Here is a 6,958-nt window from a genome sequence, read left to right as displayed (position 1 = left end):
TTAAAGATTACTGGAAACTTCAATCCAGCAGTCAGTCAACTGAGAGAGAAAACACGCAGGGCATTCTATGCAATCAAACGTCAAATTCACATTCAAATACCAATTCAAATTTGGCTCAAAATATTCCAGTCACAGAAACACGTTGACAAAGTACAGACTCAGGGAACACAGCCTGCCCATCCAGACCAGCCAATATAAGTCATGCAGACTGCAGAAGAGCAGAGACTCTGTCAGCAGTGTAAAAATGACACTGTAGAGACAGAGCTGCACTTTTTCACTGAATGTGAAACATTCAGTCAAACACAACAAATTTACTTTACAAAATTTGAGATGACCGACCCCAACTCTAAGTATCTATTGAACACTGACAAATTGTCCATCCTATTGGGTGAAAAGAAAGCAGCGCTTTAACTGGACAATATACAGCTCCAGAAAAAAAATAAGAGACCACTCCAATTGTTTCTTAAATCAGCATCTCCACATGTACAGCAGCCCTTCCATTCAAGTGTTTGTTGAAATCCTTCACAGACACACCTCATTCTACTTAATGAGATGCTGAATAGGTGATCACCTTAACAAAATCCTGTTCTAACGAGCAACAGGATAAAAACCACTGCTGCTGTCATCACTATTCTTTTGTTATAGAACCAGCTGGATGGGAAAAGCAGTGCTAGGACTACCCAAAAATAAGTATAGTCAAAATACAACTACAGACCATGCCAAAAGAGTTGAAAAGAAAGTTTCTTAATCAGGAAAGCTTTACTGGCAGAGGGATACAGTGAGCATCAGGTTGCTTCTATCTTGAAAATTTCAAAAACTGCTGTTCATAAGTACAAGGTCAAGCAGCAAATACATGGGACAACAACAGCGCCAGACTGGCAGAGGTCAAAACGACTCTCTACCGACCATGATGATCGCCGCCTCATTCGAATGTCACTTAACACCCGTAAGATTACGTCAAGTGACCTACAAAATGAATGGCATGCAGCAGCTGGGGTGAATTGCACAGAGAGGACGGTTCTAAACAGGCTTCTGGAGGCAGAGCTGAAGTCATGCAAAGCTAGAAAAAAGCTCTTTGTCAATGAGAAGCAAAGAAGAACCAGACTGAAGTTTGCAAAAGTCCATAAGGATTGGACCGTAGAGGACTGGAGTAAGGTCATCATCTCTGATGAGTGCAATTTTCAGCTTTGTCCAACATCTGGTCATGTAATGGTTAGATGGAGACCTGGAGAAGCCTACAAACCAGAGTGTCTTGCACCCACTGTGAAATTTGGTGCAGGATCAGTGATGATCTGGGGGTGTTTCAGCAAGGCTGCAATCGGGCAGATTTCTCTTTATGAAGGACACATAAATCAAGCCACTTACCAAACTATGCTGGAAGAAACTTGTTTCCTTCTGCTCTGATAATGTTCCCCAACTCTGATGATTGTTTTTTTCAGCAGGGCAATGCTCCATGTCACACAGCCAGGTCAATCAAAGTGTGGATGATGTACCACCAGATCAAGAGCCTATCATGGTCAGCCCAATCTCCAGACCTGAACCTCATTGAAAACCTCTGGAATGTGATCAAGAGGAAGATGGATGGTCACAAGTCATCAAACAAAGCTGAGCTCCTGGAATTTCTTTGCCAGGAGTGGCAAAAAGTTATCCAACAGCAATGTGAAAGACTAGTGGAAAGCATGCCAAGACGTATGAAAGCTGTGATTAAAAATCAGGGTTATTCCACCAAATATTGATTTCTTGACTCATCCTAAGTTGAAATATTAGTACTGTGTTGTTTATAAATGAATAAGAGCTTGTTTTCTTTGCATTATTTGTGGTCTGAAATTTCTGTAACTGTTTTGTTATTTTTGACAAAGTCATTTTCATCAAAAAATCATGCTCTAAAATACAATATTTTTTATCTGGAATTTGGAAGAAATGTTGCCAGTAGTTTATAGAATAAAACAAAACTGCTCAGCCTGGTCAATCATATACCCATCAATTGTAAAACTAGAGAAACTGTTAATTTTGTAGTGGTCTCTTATTTTTTTTCCGGAGCTGTGATATATATATATATATATATATATATATATATATATATATATATATATATATATATATGTGTGTGTGTGTGTGTGTGTGTGTGTGTGTGTGTGTGTGTGTGTGTGTGTGTGTGCTGGGTTTTTATTTAATTAAAAGATGGTACCAATTGAGAACTTGAACATTTAACACTGTTATTTTTTGCACTGTTTGCTTAAGTATATCTGTACTCTGTCAGCAGGGCACTTATTTTAAATAAAAATCTCCACAGATAATCAAAAAGAAATAAAGAAGACCCACCCCTCACCCCCCGCCCAACCTTCTCAGTCGACGGCAGAAAGGAAAAGAACAATGCCAGTGCTGATTATAAAAAAGACATTTAATTGGCCAATGAATCGGTCGACCACTACTTCACCCTGTACTTCAACAACTGACATGGTGCGGTCTCGTACGGAGGTCTAGGATCCATTCCTCAGCTATGATTCTACACCAATAAATTCCCCTCCAAAAAAAGAAACCCAATTACCATAGCAACATGTTGTCACGGTTAGTCCCTCCCAGGTACTGTGTTCCATGTTTTCCCTGTCTTGTGTATTTTAGTTCCATTCCGTAATTTCGTTTTCTCCGCCCCTCGTTTGATTTTCCACAACTGTCCCTCGTTTAGTTCATGTATTTAAAATCTGTCTTCTTGCCCTTGTCTTGGTTGTTCATGGCATTTGCGTGTTCATGGTGGTTGTTAGGCTTCATTGCGTTTGGTGAATATTTTTGAAAGCCCGTATATGCATGTATTTAAGTTTGTACTCCGTGCCTTCGTGTTTCCTAGCCTTTGTTATAGCCTGCTTCCCCTGTTTGCCTTCGTGTGTTTTATTTGTTTGCTCATGTATCCACGTACGTTCCGTGTTGGCTCTATCACCCTGGACTGCTACAATGACTCTGATTTTGGATTTGCCCATAATAAATCTCGCTCTTCTCCACACTGGCGTCCGCCTCCTTACCGCTCACTTACATATGTACAGGTCATTTACTGAACAGTTCTGTGGTTACCACTGTATTCATCACCCATTCCACACTGCCACTCAGTTTTTAACTGTTTATATGTGATTGTCATGTAAGAGAGAGTTAAACAGCTGAAATATAAATGACCACTGTGAACCACAAACATTACTTGGTGCTGAAATAGATTCAGTAATGAAACTTCAGTAATTCTAGTTAACAAAAACCTTATAGCCAGACCTGCCTAATCATGAACACACAACTAATTAGATCAGGAAACTAAGCTGTCCTTTAGACACACTTACACACCACCATAAAATCGACTAATAAACATTATCTACATGTAGTCCTGTGGGGAAAGGAATGTGTATATGATGTTATATGTGTATGTATGTATAAGTACTGTATATATGTATTTCCTTTCTTCTTGTTGTTTGAAGGAGAAATGGTGAAATTGTTTAGTTTTTCATGTGTATACTTGATTTCTGTGAGCATTATTGTCACAGACTGCTACTCACCCATAAGTCACGTAGTGAGGCCCGCCGCATGCAGGGGGATCCACACGTACTGTGAATAAATGTTTTGTAACCACGCCACTTCGGGATTACATACACAGGGTTTATTGTTAAGTGTCAATGTGTCTATTTATACCCTGTCCGTGTGTGTCCCTTTGTTGGTCATTGTCGCTACGTGTGTGTTAACTCCCGGCCCTGTAGCAGTCAGTGATGGTGTAGTAGTTATACTGTGTGTTAATATATAAATGTAGTCAATGATGATGTAGTAATTATGCTGTGTGTTAATATGTAAATGTAATCAGTGATGGTGCAGTAATTATGCTGTGTGTTAATATGTAAATGTAGTCAGTGATGGTGCAGTAATTATGCTGTGTGTTAATATGACAGACTGGAGCTTCAGCAGTGATCATAGTTATGACGGAGCACAGGTGGTGATCAGGGTGGTGGTGGTTGTTGTTGTTGTTGTGTACACCCCCCCCCCCCCCCCTTTGTGTGGCTCATTCTCTCCACTGGTTCGTTCACTTTGAACTCTGAATATATTTCTGTTCTACATTTACAACAATATCTCTCTACAATATCTCTCCTCATTCTCACCCCTCACTCTCACTCCTCATTCTCACCCCTCACTCCTACTTACTCTCTCACCCCTCAAACCTACTCACTCTCACCCCTCACTATCACTGCTCACTCCTATTCCTCACTCTCACCCATCATTCCTACTCACTCTCAGCCTTCACTCCTACTCACTATCACCCCTCACTTGTACTCACTCTCACCCCTCACTGCTACTCCTCACTCACCCATCACTCCTACTCACTCTCACCCCTCACTCCTACTCACTCTCACACCTCACTCATACTCATCACTCCGACTCTTCACTCTCACCTCTCACTCTCACCCCTCACCCTCAATCCTCACTCTCACCCCTCATTCCTACTCACTCTCATCCCTCATTCTCATCCCTCACTCTCACCCCTCACTCCTACTCCTCACTCTCACTCCTCACTCTCACCCTTCACTCCTACTCCTCACTCCAAGTGAGATACTAGTGATGGCCCCTACTGTGCCGAGGCTTCAGAGCGCATGTTGAGAGATCCAGGAAGTCTTTTATGAAACATGTATCGAGGCTTGCTTCTTTAAAGATGAATGACGCCTGAAACCTCACTGGTTCAGGAAGCATTTCAAATGTTGGCGCAATTTATGAACACACATAAAGCGCAATGGATCCACGCAAAATTTGCATGTTTGTGTTCTGTCAATTTGCCTGTGACATTGATGAGCTTCTTTTTATGGAGCCTGCTAAAAGGAAAAGGGTTTCCCCTGTATGGAAACACTTTGAGCAGATCTCTCCAAATAAGGTATTGCACATAATATGCCTGTAAATAATGAAATGTGTTACTACTATAATATTCACAAGGCATTTTTTTTTTCCATTCCAAGCCACTGGGATACAACAACAACACCTCATCTATGTTACTGTACTTGTCATGTATAATGAGAGGGATAGAGTTGGATCCAGCCAAGGTGGGTATGCATTTCCAATTTTCATATTTGTTAATCACCCATGATAATAATGACATTGACCACGATGCTACATTCCTCACACACAGCACAAAATAAAAACAAAACAAGTGCACATGTTCATGTAATTACTTCGGACATGCAAATACTGTAATTAAACCATAACCTAATTTTATTTTATTCACTGTTAACATTAATATGCACACACACACACACACACACACACACACACACACACACACACACACACACACATACATATATATATATAGATATATATAATGTGTATATACTGTTTATATATATATATATATATTTATATACTGCATTATTCTCTGCACCTTACATGTTGCTTGCAGTTTGGATTGGATTACAAAGTGTAAAAATGACAAAGTGTAATCTAATCTTTAGAAAGCAGTGACCAGAAAGGAAGAGCTGGATGAGGCTTTGGTCTTCATGATTGTTAGAGACACACAGCCATTTAGCACAGTTGACGATAAAGGCTTCAGGGACTTAGTAGCAAAATTTGATCCAACCTATATTTTCCCAACTAGGAAAGTATGTGTGGTGACATGGATAAATTATGAGAGTAGTATTAAAAAAATAATATTTTCTTCCTTCCCTTTAGACCGCAAAGGCCATGGTTGAGGGCAAATATCAACAAGAGAAAGAGAAGACCAAAGTTGAGGTCCAGAAAGTTCCTGCAGTGAGTGTGACTGCAGACAAACTACTTGGCTGTGACCTGCCATTTTATAGATGACAACACATGTCTGAAGTCCCCATTACTCAGTGTAGTGAAATTCCCACAGGTGCACACAGCTGAAAATTTGGCCTGTGTGAAATCCTCTCTTATGGAAGAATGGGAAATAAAATCCAAAGTAACATGTCTAGTTACTGATGGCGCATCTGATATGATTGCCTGTGGCAAACAGCTGAAGCTGCATCATGCCTTCTGCATTGCTCACACCCTGAATATAGTTGTTAAAAAAGCTCTTGAACTAACCCCAGTGCTGTCTGCCATTCCTACAAAGGCAAGGAAGCTGGTGGGCTATTTTAGAAGCAGCACAACTGTCAAAGTTAGTAACATTATTTTCACATTTGTTTACACATTGTTTTATATTGCTACATATGTAATGTTTAGGTTTTTATTGTTAAAGGAGATGCTGGACCTTGTTCAAGAGCATATGGGAAAACCAAAAAAGAAACTGATTCAGGAGGTTGAAACAAAGTGGTACAGCAGCTTTCAAATGCTGGAGCGATTAGTAGAACTCAGGGTGCCTGTAAGCACTGGCAGGCTTACAAACTGGTATTCCTGCTCTGACCTCTGATGAGTACAATAATGTTGGTGAGCTCCTGTCTATACTGTCTCCTTTTCACAAGGCCACACTGGTGCTCTCAGAGGAGAAAAAGGTATCTGGCTCCAAAGTGGTGCTATTATTGAAAATGGTGGAAAAGATGCTCCAGGAAGAGGCAGCAAAGGTAACGGTAGCTAGTGAACTGGGAGAGACCTCATCAGGCTCCTTAGGGAAAAGCTCCACACAGCATGAGCATTATATCGCTGGGAACGCTGCTAGACCCAAGATACAAATCACTTGGATCCTTTAGCCCAAAAAAGGCAGATGAAGGAATAAAACAACTCACCTTTGAATGTGTCAATGTAATAGGGTCTAGACAGTCACATTCAACCCCAGCTGCAGCTTCAACATCACAGGATGCTGTAGCTGAAAGACCTGGTTAGTATTTTTGCATTGGATTAAAGTCAATTTCAGAGTTATGATCTCATTCATATTATCTGGTTTTGCTTCTCAGGAAACAAACTGTGGTGTGATTTTGATACCACATTCATGGAGGCCAGAATAACTCACAATGTCACTGCTGATACCACAGTTGAAGTGCAGACCTCGCAG

The 6,958-nt window shown here is 40.6% G+C and overlaps 1 long non-coding RNA gene across 1 annotated transcript; it reads left to right on the top strand.

Moving 5' to 3' along the window:
* The first annotated feature begins 4,967 nt into the window (after positions 1-4,967).
* Positions 4,968-5,758, top strand: LOC118241467. The gene is made up of 2 exons (XR_004776098.1): positions 4,968-5,054; positions 5,680-5,758. It is a non-coding gene; the product is annotated as an uncharacterized LOC118241467 (long non-coding RNA).
* The last annotated feature ends 1,200 nt before the right edge of the window (positions 5,759-6,958 follow it).

The sequence above is a fragment of the Electrophorus electricus genome, chromosome 5 (assembly GCF_013358815.1).
Source record: "Electrophorus electricus isolate fEleEle1 chromosome 5, fEleEle1.pri, whole genome shotgun sequence".
Taxonomy (NCBI): domain Eukaryota; kingdom Metazoa; phylum Chordata; class Actinopteri; order Gymnotiformes; family Gymnotidae; genus Electrophorus; species Electrophorus electricus.
Note: the sequence above shows the minus strand (reverse complement) of the source record. Positions and strands in the feature narration are given on the sequence as shown.